Here is a 17,339-nt window from a genome sequence, read left to right as displayed (position 1 = left end):
TCTCAGTGATGCGAACATCCTCTGGCTTTGAATCTGTGGCCGAGCCCCCACACCCAGCCTGAGAATACTATTGTTCTAACAATCCCCCTGATTCTGAAGCCTCAGGACAGTCCCACAACTCAAACTCCTAAGAGCACAGTGGATAGACCGCCCCTCAGCCCGTTGCTGCCGGTCAGCTGGATAATCCGCTGGCCGGGGCGCGCCAAATTCCAGAGTCCCCTCCTTGGTTCCACCTCCGGGCCAGAAAATTAGCATTTCAGTGACGCGAAGAGCTAGATACATGCCTCTGTTTCTTTGCTAAATTCTCTCGGAATTTACACCACTTCAAATGGCATTACAAGTACAATACACTTTGCCCCCTTAGACTGGAAATGGATCCAGGCCTGCAAATTCCTTTGAGACACCTCCCAGCCCCCATCTAGGCAGGGACCATCTAGCTTAACCCCCGGCGCCCCCATCTAGCCCCAGCAGCTGATGCTTTAAATCAGTTTAAGTCCCGATGACGTGAACTAAGCCGTGCGCCTGCGCGCTAGTCGCAAAACTACATTTCCCAGAAGCCAGGAGAGGCCTCTCGGGTATGACGGCTGCCCGCCTGGGCCACGCTATATCAGAGCAGGCGCAGTTGGCGAGATGACCATTTCCATCCTTTTTTCCTCAGGTGGACTTTGGGGAAATATTGCGATCTTTATGGTTGAGTGTCTGGGATCTGGAGGGCTTTTATTTGGGGAAGCCCAGGTGGAGAGACGGCTTCCAGGGCTGAGAGGGGGAGAAGTAGATCCCGAGAGTCCTGGGCTCTAATTCTGCCCGCGAGGCTCTCTGTCAGCGTGACCCGAGCTAGAACCGCGAGCCCCGCTTTTTTCTTCAGCTGTAAAAGGGACGGACTAGGTTCCTGAGGACTAGCTGCAGCCTGCATTGATTAAGCACCAGCTGAGTGCCAGCAAGGAAAACGTAAATTACTAAACGATAAACATTGATTAACCGACGGTGGAAAAAGTAAAAAGAGGCCCAGCCCTCTAGGGTCCGTGCACTGGGGGAGCTACCTGGGACACCTTATTGAGGTAAGGCATGGATAAAAAAGCCGAGGGGGGCGGGGGGATTTGGAGTCAGGGGGGATGTGGCTTCCGAGGTTTACTTTGACTCGTGTTGTGAGCATGAATTATAAAGACCTTTAAAGGTGAGTGTTCTGCTTTGCTTTACGGTCCAGGTGTGTAGATTAATGAGAGAGCGATAAAGGGGACCCGGAGGAGCAAGGAGGGAGGAGAGAAAAGAGGTAGAAGGGAAGGGAGCGGGGAGGGGGAGAGGAAGGAGGGAGGGATCCCTGGGTGGGGGAAGATAAGTGATGCGGTTTGGGTGGTCTAGAGGTTAGTGGCAATAAGAGAGTTGCCAAGAACCCCCTTTAAATGGGCCGCGGTTTTAGGAATGGAAAAATTCACTCATTCCCGAATTATTAGTTGCAAAACGAAGTTTATTGTTGGATAGAAATCAGTTTCCCAAGAGACTGACTTCTGTAGTGGCAGATCTGTTGGAAAATGGAATTTTGCACTGAGAGAATGCAGTTCTCAGTGGATAGAAGGGTCCTGATAGCTGAGTGAGCCACCGAGGTCTATCTGCAAAAGACCTTCCTTGAAGGAAGTTGTTATATTGGGTCTTAGTGAAGGCTGGGACTGCCCGGATCTCCTATTGGAATTGACAACACTTCAGAAGGGGCGCTTTTTGACAGGATTTCTAATTGCATCCAAGGCCCTGAATCCTGGAAAGATAACTTGTCTGGGGAGGATATCGCTTCCCCAGGAATGGCTAAGATTCTGAAAGGGATCACAGATCAAAAGGAAATACAGTTTCTTAAAGGGACACAACCTACTTCATAAGGCAAGTGAAGGACACCAGGAGCAGAATTAGCCGAGTCGGGGAAGAAGAGGCCTTCAACAACATTGTAACAAGGATCAGGGTATTATTATTATTATTGAGGTTTCTCAAGGAAGGATTTGCGTGTGTATTTCTGTGTAAATGTCTGAGTAATGACATATATGGGTGTGTGTTTATATATATGTGTGTTTTTGTGTATGAGAATGTAGCAGTTCCTGAGAAACTCTAGGGCCAACCAACTGGTCTCTGCAGTGTCACAAACTGTGTTGCCTGTGAGAGAACCATCTGTTGGTCTGTGAGCCCAGTGGTTTCAATTAATTCTTGGGAACTGCCCCACTCCTACACTCCTCAGTTGTACCTCTAAGCCATAAAATTGGTACATCAGTGACTTCTTTGCTATAAAATTATCTTCTTGATTCTGGCTCTTTGATAAATTTCCTCGAAACTTGAGCAGCTTCAGTTGGCGTGATAATAAATCTTTGCGCCTTAACTTAAAGACCGAGTTTGCGAATTCTTTTCCTATTCTTTCCCCCTGCCTGGAACACGGTCTTAGGGAACCTCCTGCCTCAAGAAGTGCATGTAGATGTGTGTGTGTGCATTTGATGTAAATATATGTGTGTGTATGCTCGTAGATGTATAAAAGTCTGTTTATAGATGTATGTATGAGGGGAGTACGGATAGGTGTCTCATATATGTGTGTGGGTACACATATTTGTACATAGATACATGTATTTTTGGGATCTGGATACGTTATATATGTGTATATACTTGTAAATGTATGTGAGTCTGTATATAAACACATGTGGGGAGATGTACAGGTGGGCTTATGTGTTTATGTATGCATGTAGGTGTGTGTAAGTGAGATAGATGTGTGTGTGTGTACTTATATGTATGGATGGATGTCTAAACATAAATATGTGTGTAGCTGCTTGGAGGAAGGGGATAGGATGAAAGGAGAAAAAAGAATAAAGTAAAAATTGTACTGCAGGGACAATGCCTACTATTATTAAACATGCTTTTTTGAAATGGAAATTTATTGTTATATTTTTTGAATCCTCCCTATGTTCTTCTGGGCATGTGACAAATACTTTTCTATTTTCTTTCTTTTCCCATTTATTTTCTTTTTGATATTGTATTTAATTTTAAGTATATATATTTTTAAAGTCCTTAAATGTTTTGTAAAGCAGTTGACATGGTTATCTCATTTAATTCTCACAACAGCCCTGACAAGTAGATGCTATTATTCATCTCCCCATTTTTCAGATGAGTTAAGAGGGAAGGAAATAAATACATGTAAAGTGCTTACTATGAGGCAGGCACTGTGCTAAGTACTTTTTAGAGTATTATCTCACTTAATCCTCACAACAACCAGGAGAAATAGATGCCATTGTTATATTTATTTTTCAGATAAACTAAAGGGGAAGAGCTAGGAGTTATGATTACCCTCAAGTAACAGTTGGAGAAACTGAAACATAGAGGTACAGTGACTTGTCCAGGACCGTACATTCTTTGTGCATTATGATGCTGAACATAAAAGGAGTTAGCCAGGTGATGGTCCTTTCTAAACTTACATACAGCTGGTCCTCAATTGTCTATATCAGGGAGCCTTGGCAGTCTGGCAGGATTCAGCTGACCAAATGGGTCCATCTATAAGGAGGAAAGAGAACTTTTGTTCTTGGAAAGGATACAAATGGATAATGGAAAAGTTCTATCCACCTGGAGAGGTTTCTGGGGTAATCTCCAGTTAACGCCCTTCAAGGTCTGGCCTGGCTAAGTTGAAGTTTTGATGAAAAGAATTCTGAGGTTTTGTCCCAGGTCATAGAGAAATGACAATCTACACCTGGAGAGGGCTGAACCTTCCCAACCAATGAAATGGTGGTAAGTTTGAAAAAATGTATAGATGTGTCTGTGGATACCTATTTCCCTATTAATCTCTTTTTGATCCTAGAATACTTTGAGATCTGGAGAGGAGCTTTGTTGTGGAGTTCTGTCACTTGTATCAAGCTTCTTCTGAGTCTTTCTTAGCAAAGATGGTGGAGTCTTTTCCAGCTCATTTTTAGATGAGGAACCTGAGCCTAAAAGAATTGATTGACTTGCTCAGGGTCATCTAGCTGTTAATTATCTGGGGCTGGATTTAAACTCATATCTTCCTGCTTCCAGGCCTGTTGCTATTTGTATTGTGCCACCTACTTGCCCAGTAAAAGAACATAGAACTTTCTTCAGGTCCAGCCCTCTTATTTCGTCAGCCTGGAAAAGCAATGTGACTTGGCCACGCTCACAGAGCTGGTTAAATGCCAGATCCTATTGAGATAGGATTTGGAGCCAGTTTTTCATGAATTTTTACGTTTCTCTTTGTTTTCTTTTTCTGCTTTTTCTTGTACTTTTCTTTCTCTTTTCTCATTGTTTAATTACTCTTCTCTCTCTTTTCTATTTCTCAGTTGTATTTGTTTGTTATGTATGAGTATATATAACTACATATCTCAGTATAACTAAAATATTTACTGACCTCTTCCTTAGATAATCAGTTCTTTTAGACACCAAAGTATTTGTATTTAGTATTTATTATTTTTATGTTTGTGAGGCTTGTAGAAGACCCTTACCCAAAGTGACTACTCAGAAATCACTCAGTAGAAGGCAGAAAAGTTGGTTATTGAAAACCCTGTCCCATCCCGAGATAAGAAAGAGAAAGCTCTCGGTGGGAGGGCTAAAGAAGTAGTAAAGATACATAGTTTTTATACAAGAAATTACATCAAGAGAGCATTGAGAAGGGGAGGGGGAGGCATCTAATTGGTTGTTGCTATTTGGAGAGATTGGAATGGAAGGTTTCTGTTTCCCTGAAATCACCTGATTTCTAGGAAACAGAAAATCAGGCCTTCAGGCTTAATCAAGCAGATAGTGGTCCAGTTGATAGATTAAATATCGATAAATGTCAAATACTAATAAATGTCATCAGCTCAGGTTAAGTAAATATGTTTCTAGCTTGCTAAGGCTCAAGTAAATATGAGCCTGCACATATTATACCGGTCATAGGGGAAACACAGAAATAATGAAAATAAAATACAGAAAAAGAATTCATACATTCCTGTAAGTTCTTCACCTTATCTTTCTCTCTATTCCATACATGTTGTCTTCAATTATGATAATGATTCTATCCTATTTAGTATTTAGAAAAGTGGGCATTTGTGTGTCCTGGTGTTTAGCTTTGAATGTGAGGTTTCTGAGGCTGATATGGGGTGTCCCTGCATCTTTTGGTAAAATCTGCACATTCTGAAATCTTGTTCTGGTAGTGACTGTTGATACCAGTACCAAGTCAGTTCTGGGAAGCAAAAATGTATTCTGTGGTAACTCTGCCATCTTTCTAGGGAGACCAGACTTGGGAAAGGTCAGAGTCTCAAAGAAAACACTGAAAAAAGGATTGATTTTGGAGGATCATGGCATTCAAGAAAAAGGTAAGAATACAGCCATGTCAAGGTGGGAATAAGGAGAGAGGGACAAATCTTGCCCAGCCTAACTTGTCTCCCAGTATCCTTCTTGTATCACAGTCCCCCTACTGGACGCATTCCAAGTGAAATATCTCCAAAAGAAAGCTCATCTTCCCCCACAATTCCCCACGTGGCATTCTTCCAGACTTTCTGTTTCTTGACAGAGCACTATCATTCTTCCAATCACTTTTGTTCACGATCTTGGAATCATCCCCACCTCCCTTCAGCACATTATCCATTCTTTGTCCAAGTCTTCTTGTTTCTGCCTTCATAGTAGTTCTTTCTTTTTTTATTTAATTTAATTTAATTTTTTCCCACTCATCTGGGAAAATAATTTTTAACAATTGTTGGTTTTTAAGTTTTGAGTTTCACATTTTTCACCTCTCTCCCTGCCTTCCTGCCTCAAGATATACTAAGCAGTCTGAAATAGAGAGATGCATACATATGTTATACATGTTTAGTCATGTAAAGAATATACTATTAGTCATTTTTTGGAAGAAAACTCATACAAGGAAGGAAAGAAGAGGCCAGAAACAAGTGAAAAATAGTGGTTTTGGCCTGCATTCATACACCATTCTTTCCATGGAGATAGCATTTTTCATTAATATTGTATTGCTAAATCTGGAATTATGCCCAAAAAGTTATCAAATTGTGCATATCCTTTGATCCAGCAGTGTTTCTATTGGGCTTATATCCCAAAGAAATACTAAAGAAGGGAAAGGGACCTGTATGTGCCAAAATGTTTGTGGCAGCCCTGTTTGTAGTGGCTAGAAACTGGAAATTGAATAGATGCCCATCAATTGGAGAATGGCTGGGTAAATTGTGGTATATGAATGTTATGGAATATTATTATTCTGTAAGAAATGACCAGCAGGATGAATACAGAGAGGACTGGCAAGACTTACATGAATTGATGCTAAGTGAAATGAACAGAACCAGGAGATTATTATACACTTCAACAACGATATTGTATGAGGATGTATTCTGATGGAAGTGGATTTCTTTGACAAAGAGACCTAACTCAGTTTCAATTGATAAATAATGGACAGAAGCTGCTACATCCAAAGAAAGAATACTGGGAAATGAATGTGAACTATTTGCATTTTTGTTCTTCTTCCCGGGTTATTTTTACCTTCTGAATTCAATTCTCCCTGTGCAACAAGAGAACTGTTTGGTTCTGCAAACATATATTGTATCTAGGATATACTGCAACATATGTAACATATATAGGACTGCTTGCCATCTAGGGGAGGGGATAAAGGGAGGGAGGGGAAAAATTGGAACAGAAGCGAGTGCAAGGGATAATGTTGTAAAAAAATTAACCTGGCATGGATTCTGTCAATAAAAAGTTATTATAAGATTAAAAAAACAAAAAACAACAACAACAACAAAAAACATTGTATTGCTAAGAAGAGCATCATCAATCATCATACTGTGCTGCTGCTGCTGTGTACAGTGTTCTGGCTCTGCTCACTTCACTTTTCACAATTCATGTGAGTTTTCTAGGTTTCTCTGAAATCATCTTGCTCTTCATTTCTCAGAGCTCAGTAGTATTCCATGACAGTCATGTACTACAACTTATTCAACCATTCCCCAATTGATGGGCATCCTCTCAGTTTCTAATTTATTTTCCAGAATGGCTACAACAATTTGCAGCTTTGGCAGTAGTATATTTTTGTGTTTACTTTCTCCTAGGCCCTTTAACTTTGGCATTTTAAAATTATCTTTGCCAGGTTGTTGGATATGGAGCAAAATTTAATTGTTGTTTTCATTTGAAATCTATCTTTAGCACTGTGAAACATTTTTTTTAATATGGCTGTTGGCCATCAGTGTTTTCCCATATGAAAAATGTTTAATCATGACTCCTCAGGGGACTATGTTTTTCATGACTACATATGTATAACCTATATAAAACTGCTTTCCTCCTCAGTGAAGAGAGAGGGAAGGAGGAAATTTGGAACTCAAAAATAAGTTTACTGAATATTTAAAATTGCAATTACACACACACACATATGTGTATATTTTAATTAAAGCTTTTTATTTACAGACATATGCATGCGTAATTTTTCAACATTGACCCTTGCAAAACTTTGTGTTTGAAATTTTTCCCCCATTTCCCCCTCCTCCACTCTTACAGGGCAAGTAGTCCAATACATGTTAAATATGTTAAAATATATGTTAAATCCAATATATGTATACATATTTATACAGCTGTCTTGCTGCACAAGAAAAATCAGATCTAGAAAGAAAAAAAAACCTGAGAAGGAAAACAAAATGCAAACAAAAAGCATGAAAATGCTATGTTGTGGTCCACATTCAGTTCCCACAGTCCTCTCTCTGGATATAGGTGGCTCACTTCATCACTGAACAATTAGAACTGGTTTGAATCCTCTCATTGTTGAAGAGAGCCATGTCCATCAGAATTGATCTTCATATAGTCTTGCTATTGCCATGTATAATGATCTCCTGGTTCTGTTCATTTCACTCAGCATCAGTTCATGTAAGTCTTTCCAGGCCTTTCTGAAATTATCCTGCTTACAGAACAATAATATTCTGTAACATTCATATACCATAATTTATTCAGCCATTCTCCAACTGATGGGCATCCACTCAGTTTCCAGTTTCTTGCCACTACAAAAAGGGCTGCCACAAACATTTTTGCACATGTAGGTCCCTTACCCTCCTTTAAAATCTCTTTGGGATATAAGCCCAGTAGTAATACTGCTGGATCAAAGGGTATGCACAGTTTGATAAGTCTTTGGGCATAGTTCCAAATTGCTCTCCAGAATGGTTGGATCTGTTCACAACTCCACCAACAATGTATCAATGTCCCAGTTTTCCCTAGGCCCCTCCAACATTCATCATTATCTCTTCCTGTCATCTTAGCGAATCTGACAGGTGCCCTTATATTTGGAAAAAAATTTTACATTTTCATCTTTTATCCTCACTATATGTTGTGGACTGCTTCTTGGCCTGATATATTTCTTCCCATTCACTATATATCTGAGATACCAAGCTTTTATCAACAATATTTGATGCATTAAGTTTTGTCTTTTCATTACCTTCAAAACAATTACATAACTAGCAAAAACAGTAAGAACCCATTAATAAACATCTTTGATAGTAAGCTGTACTTACTTATATTTATAAACATCTAGAAAGGGTAGCACCAGAAAAGCCCCTCTTTAATGCAGTCAAAAGGACTTATCTAAAAATATGAACTTTGTTATGTGTATTAGCAAAATACCAGAAAACTTTCCCTATAAGTATGAGGATAAAGTAAGGATATTCTTTTCTCCATACCATTCTTCAACATAGTTCTATAAATACTAACAATAGGAATAAGGGAAGAAAGATAAGTTACAAAGACATTGGCAAAGGAAAAAAACATTTTTTCTACTTGTAGACAATGTGCTAATTTCTATAGAAAACCCCAGAGAATCAGCACAGAAAAGAAAGACATTTGTAACTTCAGTCATGAAACAGAACATCAAATACATTCACAAAAATCACCGCTACTTCTTTACAGATTTAGAAAAACAGTAGCAGGATCCAGCTTTGAAAAGAGAAAGTTTATTCAAAATAATTATTAGATGTCTAAAGCCTTTGGGAATTCTCCTGTGAAAATCTTGAAGATACCCCATGACATCCCTGTGACAGAGCCGAGTTACAAGTGTCGGACTGTGAACGACCAGACCACTAGGAGCTGGAATGCTCGGCCACGGGTCAGACACAAGTCGTCCTGAGGACCCTTTGGAGGGAGCTTCTCCCCCTGAGCACATCTCATGTTTCTTCTGAGTGAATTCAGCTCTGCTTCCCTGGGGGAGCACGGGCCTTCTGCGAGGGCACGCCGTGCTGGGCGGTCCTGGGCCAGTGTCTCCCTTGTCAAACACTCAGTTCTGAAGTTCTTTCAAGATCCATTGAGCGCACCCTTGCCTCACCAACCACCTCATGAGCACATGTTGCCATGTGTGAGTTCTCCATAAAACTGTTTTGCCGAGTGCACACTTGGCATTCCAGTGAAATGACCAGCCCCAGACTTGTGCCCTCTGCAACAGAGCTAGAATGCTGGGCAGCTCAGTTGGGAAAAGCTCAAATTGTTTCTCTCAAGACAAAGCCAAAAGAAGCATGAATGGACTATCCCTTCCCAAAGTTAATATGCCCTTCCTTTAGAGGAACTTTCAAGAAGACTGGCTGGAGTAAAAGGCTCTTGGGAGGAGTGGTGAGGATTTTTTTTTTTTTTTTTAATGAACTAGATCGAGTTTTTATCCACTTGGGTGAAATCATCCCTTGCTAGGAAGATCAGAATTGCTCCATGGAGCCTTGTCTTTTTTTTTTTTTTTTTTTTTTTACTCAAGTACTGAGAGGTTAAATAGTACACCCAGGGTACATGATGTATCAAGGAAGGTCTTGAACTGGAATCTTTGTAACTGAAGTTAGTTCTCTATCCATTATTCAATGGTTACCTTTATCTAGGAGTCTTATAAAAGAGATGGTGTTAAACTGTAGAAGTCCTTGAATTCTTATGAGAAAACTTTGGATATCACTCTAGAGAATATGAAGGATTGAGCTCTCTTTCCTGACAGTGTATCACTTTCTCTACTATAGCTTTCAAATCTGTAAATAATTTGAAGTAATCTACTGTGCACCAGAGGTGCTAAGCACTAAGGATACAAAAAGAGGCACAAGACAGTCCCTATCCTCCAGGACCTTCTATTCTAGTGGGAGAAAAGTGGGAGTAGCTTTGTTTCCTCTTGGCACTAATCCACAAATCTTTTGATGTTGCACCTTGGGCTTTCATCTTTCTCTTTTCCCTCATTCCTTGAACTCAAATCTGAGAGCTAATCTTTCTGACTATTCATAGGCGAGTTCAGAGCTCAATCACACCCTTCCTTTATTTCCTGTTTCTCTTTTACCTCAGCTCTCAACAATCAAATTTACTCAATGTCTTCTCTCAAAGGACCAAGCTTTAGTTCTCACTGGACTCATCTCAGTGATTCTCCTTATTCTTGGAAGCCTTGGAAATCATTTGCCTTTTTCTTGTTTATTTTTTATTATTATTTTTTTCTTGTAACTAAACCCTAAGAGAAAAAGCAAAGATGGTCTTCTCTTGTGTTAATAGGGGAAAAGAGATTGTGGGAAACTAGCTACTGGAACTGAACATTATTTTGGTGTCCCTTGCACAGCACAATGATTAGATAGAGATTGGATAGTCCTTATTTGTGAACTCCTGGGCCATGAAAAGTCAGAGGTCTTGTCCAATTTCTCAATAAAACTTTTGCATACCACCAGAAGCATATGTCTGTACCTACTTCTTGTGTTTCCTCACTTTTATTTTTGATTCCTGAAGGAGTAAATGATAATGCCTCTTACAAGTTTTTCTTTTTTTTCCTAATTAGTGGTTGCAAAAAGTTTTAGAGTATTTAGTTACCAGTTATATTTCCTCTTGTGTGAATTATGTTCATTCCCTCTGGCCTTTCTCCTTTGAATATCTTTTTGTCTTTATAAGTTTCTGTGAGTTTCCTGGAATCCTACAATTGCACCTTTTAGCCATCCTGTTTCTTCCAAATCATTTCCTTAGTTCTTTTGCATTTGTTGATATCTAATTATTGCTTTTCTTTTTTTCTTTTAATTAAAACGTTTTATTTTCAATGTATATACATGATAATTTTCAACATTCACCCATACAAAATCTTGTGTTCTAAATTTTTTCCCTTCCTTCCCCCACTTCCTCCCCTACATCTCAAGTAATCTAATACGTGCTAAACATATGGACTGATTATTGCTTTTCATATAATACAGTGAATATCTAACTTATATAGCAGAGAATGATGATAGCCAAAAGTAATACCAAATTATAATATATGCTCATTTATAAAATCTTACAAAAAAGGATGATAGTCATGAGAAGCATCATTTCTTTAGTCAAAAAAAAAAAAAAAAAGGCATGGAAAGCCAAACCATTTTAAAGAGGGCTTGATAAAATATACAATTAAGCAGTAGTCCTAAGAAGTACATTTTTTGGATGAAAATTGGAAGTCAAGTATAAAAGAAAAATTGAAAAGATTTCTGAAAATTGTTATATCACTTATGTTTCCCCATCAGGCAGTTGGAACTGCCACACTCTAACCTCAAAATGGGGTAGTGCAAATAGCACTAAATATGATAAAGATGGAAAAAATAGCTATCTTGGGCCAAGTTTATAACTACGCATTTTGTTCAGGAAAACAAAGTGTAAGGGTTTTTAAAGCTTGATAAGGATAAAAAAAAGAGTGTACCATAGGCATGGGAAAAAAATTATGCCTTAATATTATTTTTAAAATGTGACTGAAAAAACATCAGTGTCTACTGCTCTGTATTCTTCCTCTCCTGTCATTACAAGATCTTTATGAGAATCATCTCCTTATAAATTGAAAGAGTCTTCAATCTGGGTATTTGTAGGAAATAAGTAGACTTACACTGTCATTATTTGACAAAGGGACACCTTTCCTCTTTCACATTTAACTGAAAAATAGGGAAAACAATACTGGGAAATGAATGTGAACTATTTGCATTTTTGATTTTCTTCCCGAGTTATTTTTACCTTCTGAATCCAATTCTCCCTGTGCAACAAGAGAACTGTTCGGTTCTGCAAATATGTATTGTATCTAGGATATACTGCAACATATTTAACATATATAAGACTGCTTGCCATCCTGGGGGGGGGGGGAGGAGGAAGGGAGGGGAAAAAATGAAATATAAGTGATTGCAAGGGATAATGTCGTGTAAAAATTATCCTGGCATGGATTCTGTCAATACAAAGTTATTATTAAATAAAATAAAATTTAAAAAAAAAATAGGGAAAACATTAAATTCCACTGTACTTATTGCATCCCACCAGTTTTCATTCAGTGGAATAGTATATTTATTATAACTCCTTTTACAAGGAGGGTTACATACATCAAAATCATTCAAGATTGTTTGATAGATAGCAATGGAAATAACCCGGTGATGCTCTGATCCTAAATATCCTATGGATATTTGATAGTGGTCTTAGCCACTATGATGGAGACCTAGTATAGAGTCCAAGAAACTAGGCATTGACCAACACTGAGTACCTTATACCAAGATAAGATTAAAATGGGTTCGTGATTTAGACATAAAGGGTGATACTTTAAACATCTTAGGAGAATAAGGGATAGTCCACCTCCCAGATCTGTGGAGAAGGAAGGACTATATGTCCAAAGAAGAACTAGAGAACACTATGAAATATATATTGGATAATTCTGATTGTGTTAAATTTAAAAAGGTTCTGTACAAATAAAATTCCTGCAACCAAAATTAGAAGGGAAGCAGTAAAGTGGGGAAAATATTTTACATCTAACGTTTCTGAAAAAAGCCTCATTCCTAAAATATATTTCATTCAATTGATTCAAATTTATAAGAATACAAGTAATTTTCCAATTGATACATGGTCACAGGATTTGAACAGACAATTTTCAGATGAAGAAATGAAAAAGCCATTTCTAGTCATATTGAAAAATGCTCCAAATTATTATTGATTAGAGAAATGCAGTTTAAACCAACTCTGAGATACATCTCTTTTTTTTTTTTAATTTTTTTTTAATAATTGTAACTTTTTATTGACAGAACCCATGCGTGGGTAATTTTTTACAGCATTATCCCTTGCACTCACTTCTGTTCTGACTTTTCCCCTCCCTCTCTCCACTTCCTCCCTCAGATAGCAAGCAGTGCTATATATGTTAAATGTCACAGTATATCCTAGATACAATATATGTGTGTTCCTTGTTGCACAGGAAGAATTGGATTCAGAAGGTTTAAATAACCCAGGAAGAAAAATAAAAATGCAAATAGTTTACATTCATTTCCCAGTAGTTCTTTCTTTGGGTATTGCTGCTTCTGTCCATCATTGATCAATTGAAGCTGAATTAGATCTTCTCTTTGTCGAAGAAATCCACTTCCATCATAATACATCCAAATACAGTATCATTGTTGAAGTATATAATGATCTCCTGGTTCTGCTCATTTCACTTAGCATCAGTTCATGTAAGTCTCGCCAAGCCTCTCTGTATTCATCCTGCTGGTCATTTCTTACAGAACAATAATATTCCATAACATTCATATACCACAATTTACCCAACCATTCTCCAATTGATGGGCATCCATTCATTTTCCAGTATCTAGCCACTTCAAACAGGGCTGCCATAAACATTTTGGCACATACCGGTCCCTTTCCCTTCTTTAGTATCTCTTTGGGGTATAAGCCCAGTAGTAGCACTGCTGGATCAAAGGGTATGCACAGTTTGATAATGTTTTGGGCATAATTCCAGACTACTCTCCAGAATGGTTGGATTCGTTCACAATTCCACCAACAATGCATCAGTGTCCCAGTTTTCCTGCATCCCCTCCAACATTCGTCATTATTTTTTCCTGTCATCTTAGCCAATCTGACAGGTGTGTAGTGGTATCTCAGAGTTGTCTTATTTTGCATTTCTCTGATCAATAGTGATTTGGAACACTCTTTCATATGAGTGGAAATAGTTTCTATTTCATCAACTGAAAATTGTCTGTTCATATCCTTTGACCATCTATCAATTGGAGAATGGCTTGATTTCTTATAAATTAGAGTCAGTTCTGTATTTTGGAAATGAGACCTTTATCAGAACTTTTAACTGTGAAAATGTTTTCCCAGTAAGTTGCTTCCCTTCCAAGTCCAATTTCTGCCAAACTAATTTCCAGTTTTCCCAGCAGTTTTTGTCAAAAAATGAATTCTTATCCCAAAAGTTAGGATCTCTGGGTTTGTCAAATACTAGATTGCTATAGTTGACTATTTTGTCTTGTGAACCTAATTTATTCCACTGATCAACCAATCTATTTCTTAGCCAATACCAATGTTTTTGGTAAATGCTGCTTTATAATATAGTTTTAGATCAGGTACAGCTAGGCCATCTGCATTTGATTTTTTTTTTCCCATTAATTCTCTTGAGATTCTCAACCTTTTGTTCTTCCATATGAATTTTGTTATTTTTTCTAGATCATTAAAATATTTTCTTGGGAGTCTGATTGGTATAGCACTAAATAAATAATTTAGGGATGAATACATCTCTGATTGGCGCAGATGAGAGGAAATTAATGATTAATATTGGAGTGGTTGTGAGAAACCTGGAACACTGATATATTGTTGGTGGAGCTGTGAATGAATCCAACCATTTGTAACTTTGCCCAAAGGCTATAAAATTGATCATACTCTTTGATCCAGCAGTGTCCCTCCTAAGTCCATATCCCAAAGAGATCACAATAGAATGGAAAATAAACCACATGTACAGAAATGTGTGTAGCAGCCCTTTTTATAATTGCAAAGAACTAGAAAATGAATGACTAAAATAATTGTGCTGTGAGTGTAATGGAATATTATTGGTCAGTGTGATGTGATAAGCATGTTGATTTCTGAAAAGCCTGGAAAGAATTACATTAACTTACATAAACCAAGGGAGCATTGTGGACAGCACTAAGAAGATTATGTGATGATCAACTGTGATGGATTTGGCTCTTTTCAACAGTAAGGTGATTCCCTGTCAGATTGGCCAAGATGACAGGAAAAAATAATGATGAATGTTGGAGGGGATGCGGGAAAACTGGGACACTGATGCATTGTTGGTGGAGTTGTGAACGAATCCAACCATTCTGGAGAGCAATCTGGAATTATGTCCAAAAAGTTATCAAATTGTGCATACCCTTTGATCCAGCAGTGTTTCTATTGGGCTTATATCCCAAAGAAATACTAAAGAAAGGAAAGGGACCTGTATGTGCCAAATGTTTGTGGCAGCCCTGTTTGTAGTGGCTAGTAACTGGAAATTGAATGGATGCCCATCAATTGGAAAATGGCTGGGTAAATTGTGGTATATGAATGTTATGGAATATTATTGTTCTGTAAGGAATGACCAGCAGGATGAATACAGAGAGGACTGGCGAGACTTACATGAACTGATGCTAAGTGAAATGAGCAGAACCAGGAGATCATTATATACTTCGACAACGATATTGTATGAGGATGTATTCTGATGGAAGTGGATTTCTTTGACAAAGAGACCTAACTCAGTTTCAATTGATAAATGACGGAGAGAAGCAGCTACACCCAAAGAAAGAACACTGGGAAATGAATGTGAACTATTTGCATTTTTGTTTTTCTTCCCGGATTATTTTTACCTTCTAAATCCAATTCTCCCTGTGCAACAAGAGAACTGTTCGGTTCTGCAAACATATATTGTATCTAGGATATACTGCAACATATCTAACATATATAGGACTGCTTGCCATCTAGGGGAGGGGATAGAGGGAGGGAGGGGAAAAATCGGAACAGAAGCGAGCGCAAGGGATAATGTTGTAAAAAAATTACCCTGGCATGGATTCTGTCAATATAAAGTTATTATAAAATAAAATAAAATATTAAAAAAAAATGAGTTCTAACTTGTGTTGTCCTCCAAATAAACTTAGAATTTTGGAGAAAAAAAAAAAAACAGTGAGATGATTCAAGGGAGTTCTAGTCGATGTGTGATGAAGGGACCCATCTGTACCTGGAGAGAGGATTATAGGGATTGAATGTGGATCAAAGCATAGTACTTTCACCTTTTTCTGTGAGTGGTTGTTTGCTTGTTTGTTTTTTTTTCTTTCTCGTTTTTTTCCCCCTTGTGATCTGATTTTTCTTGCAAAGCATGTTAAAGGTAGAAATATATTTAGAAGAATTGCACATGTTTAATCTATATTGGATTGCTTGCTATTAACAATTAGGGGAGGAAAGAGGAAGGAAGAAAATTTGGAACACAAGGTTTTGCAAGAGTGAATGTTGAAAAATTTCTTTGCGTGCATGTTGAAGAATAAAAAATTATTATTTAAAAAAGAAAAAAGAAAAGGGGGATTTGAAAAAATAAAATTTATTTCACTTTTTGGCTATATTTTGAGATCCAAATGATTCCCTTTTTTTGTTCTGACCCCATGTTAGTAGGTGGTTTCTAAAGTGTCTTTCATCTTTCAAGTTATGATTCTGTCATGTTTCAGAAATTACTGACATTCCAAGATGTTGCTGTGGAATTCACCCAAGAGGAATGGAGCTATTTGGATCCTGGCCAAAAAATCATGTACAGGGACGTGATGCTAGAGAACTATGAGAACTTTGTCTCTCTTGGTAAGGTAATTTTTTTGAGTCATTCTTACAGCATTTATTTTTCTCCAAGTGAGTACCAGAACTATGATAGTCACTAGGAGGAGAAAGGTAAAAATTAGACAGGCCCTGCCCTCATGGAGCTTCTGTACTATCCAGAGAGAGAGATCCTGAATTTGTAAATATTTGTTAATACAAGTATTAATACAAAACAAATCTTTTCCAAGGGGATAGCAAGAGCAGATAGAAGGAAAAGAAAAAGCTTTATTCCAGAGATCACTGATCCTCAGCTAAGCTGTGAAGGAAACTAGGGTTTCAAGAGTTGAAAAACAAAGAGCAGGTCAGGGCAGAGTTGGGAGAGCATCCCATGGTGACCTGCAGAGATGGCAAGTGTGAGCCAATGCAAGGTCAGTGATTCCAACTGCCCATGGCCATGGGGGGCTGAGGAACTTGGCTGAATTTGAGTTTGCTGGACAGGGAGGGAGAGTCACACAAATACCTTTCACATAGAGATGCCCTCAGACCTTTGCGCAGTTTTTGAGTTGCTTCCCTTGCACTTCCCACACAAAAAAGTCCTTCTTTGTCCAGCTGGAAATCAGCAGCTTCATTCTGCAGCCCTGCAGGCTCTCCTTTCACACTCTCTGCTCAGCCAGGCTTCAGGTTCTCCATAGAGCCCCAGGGCAGAGAAGGAAAGACTTCTCCCAGCAGACTAGGAATGGGTGAACATGACCCCATCTGTCCTGTGTCTGTACCAAAGGCTCTGTCCCTTCCCTCCCATTTGCTGAGGGAAACTTCCTTTAACGGTCATTGCTACTTCTTCCCTGGCATTTCTA

At 38.4% G+C, this 17,339-nt stretch overlaps 1 protein-coding gene across 7 annotated transcripts in view; it reads left to right on the top strand.

Moving 5' to 3' along the window:
• The window catches only part of LOC127547583 (zinc finger protein 260-like), a 203,983-nt gene that overhangs the window by 125,182 nt on the left and 61,462 nt on the right, over positions 1-17,339 (top strand). Inside the window, exons 1-3 of one of the 7 annotated variants that reach the window (XR_007950203.1) lie at positions 626-1,058; positions 5,229-5,315; positions 16,404-16,530. The exons of 5 other annotated variants lie outside the window; for them this stretch is intronic. The gene's annotated coding sequence lies outside the window, so the exon portion shown is untranslated. Of the gene's footprint in view, positions 1-625; positions 1,059-5,228; positions 5,316-16,403; positions 16,531-17,339 lie in introns of those variants that run through there. One more of the 7 variants, XR_007950206.1, reaches the window with a different exon arrangement.

Source organism: Antechinus flavipes, chromosome 2 (assembly GCF_016432865.1).
Source record: "Antechinus flavipes isolate AdamAnt ecotype Samford, QLD, Australia chromosome 2, AdamAnt_v2, whole genome shotgun sequence".
NCBI classification, from domain to species: domain Eukaryota; kingdom Metazoa; phylum Chordata; class Mammalia; order Dasyuromorphia; family Dasyuridae; genus Antechinus; species Antechinus flavipes.
Note: the sequence above shows the minus strand (reverse complement) of the source record. Positions and strands in the feature narration are given on the sequence as shown.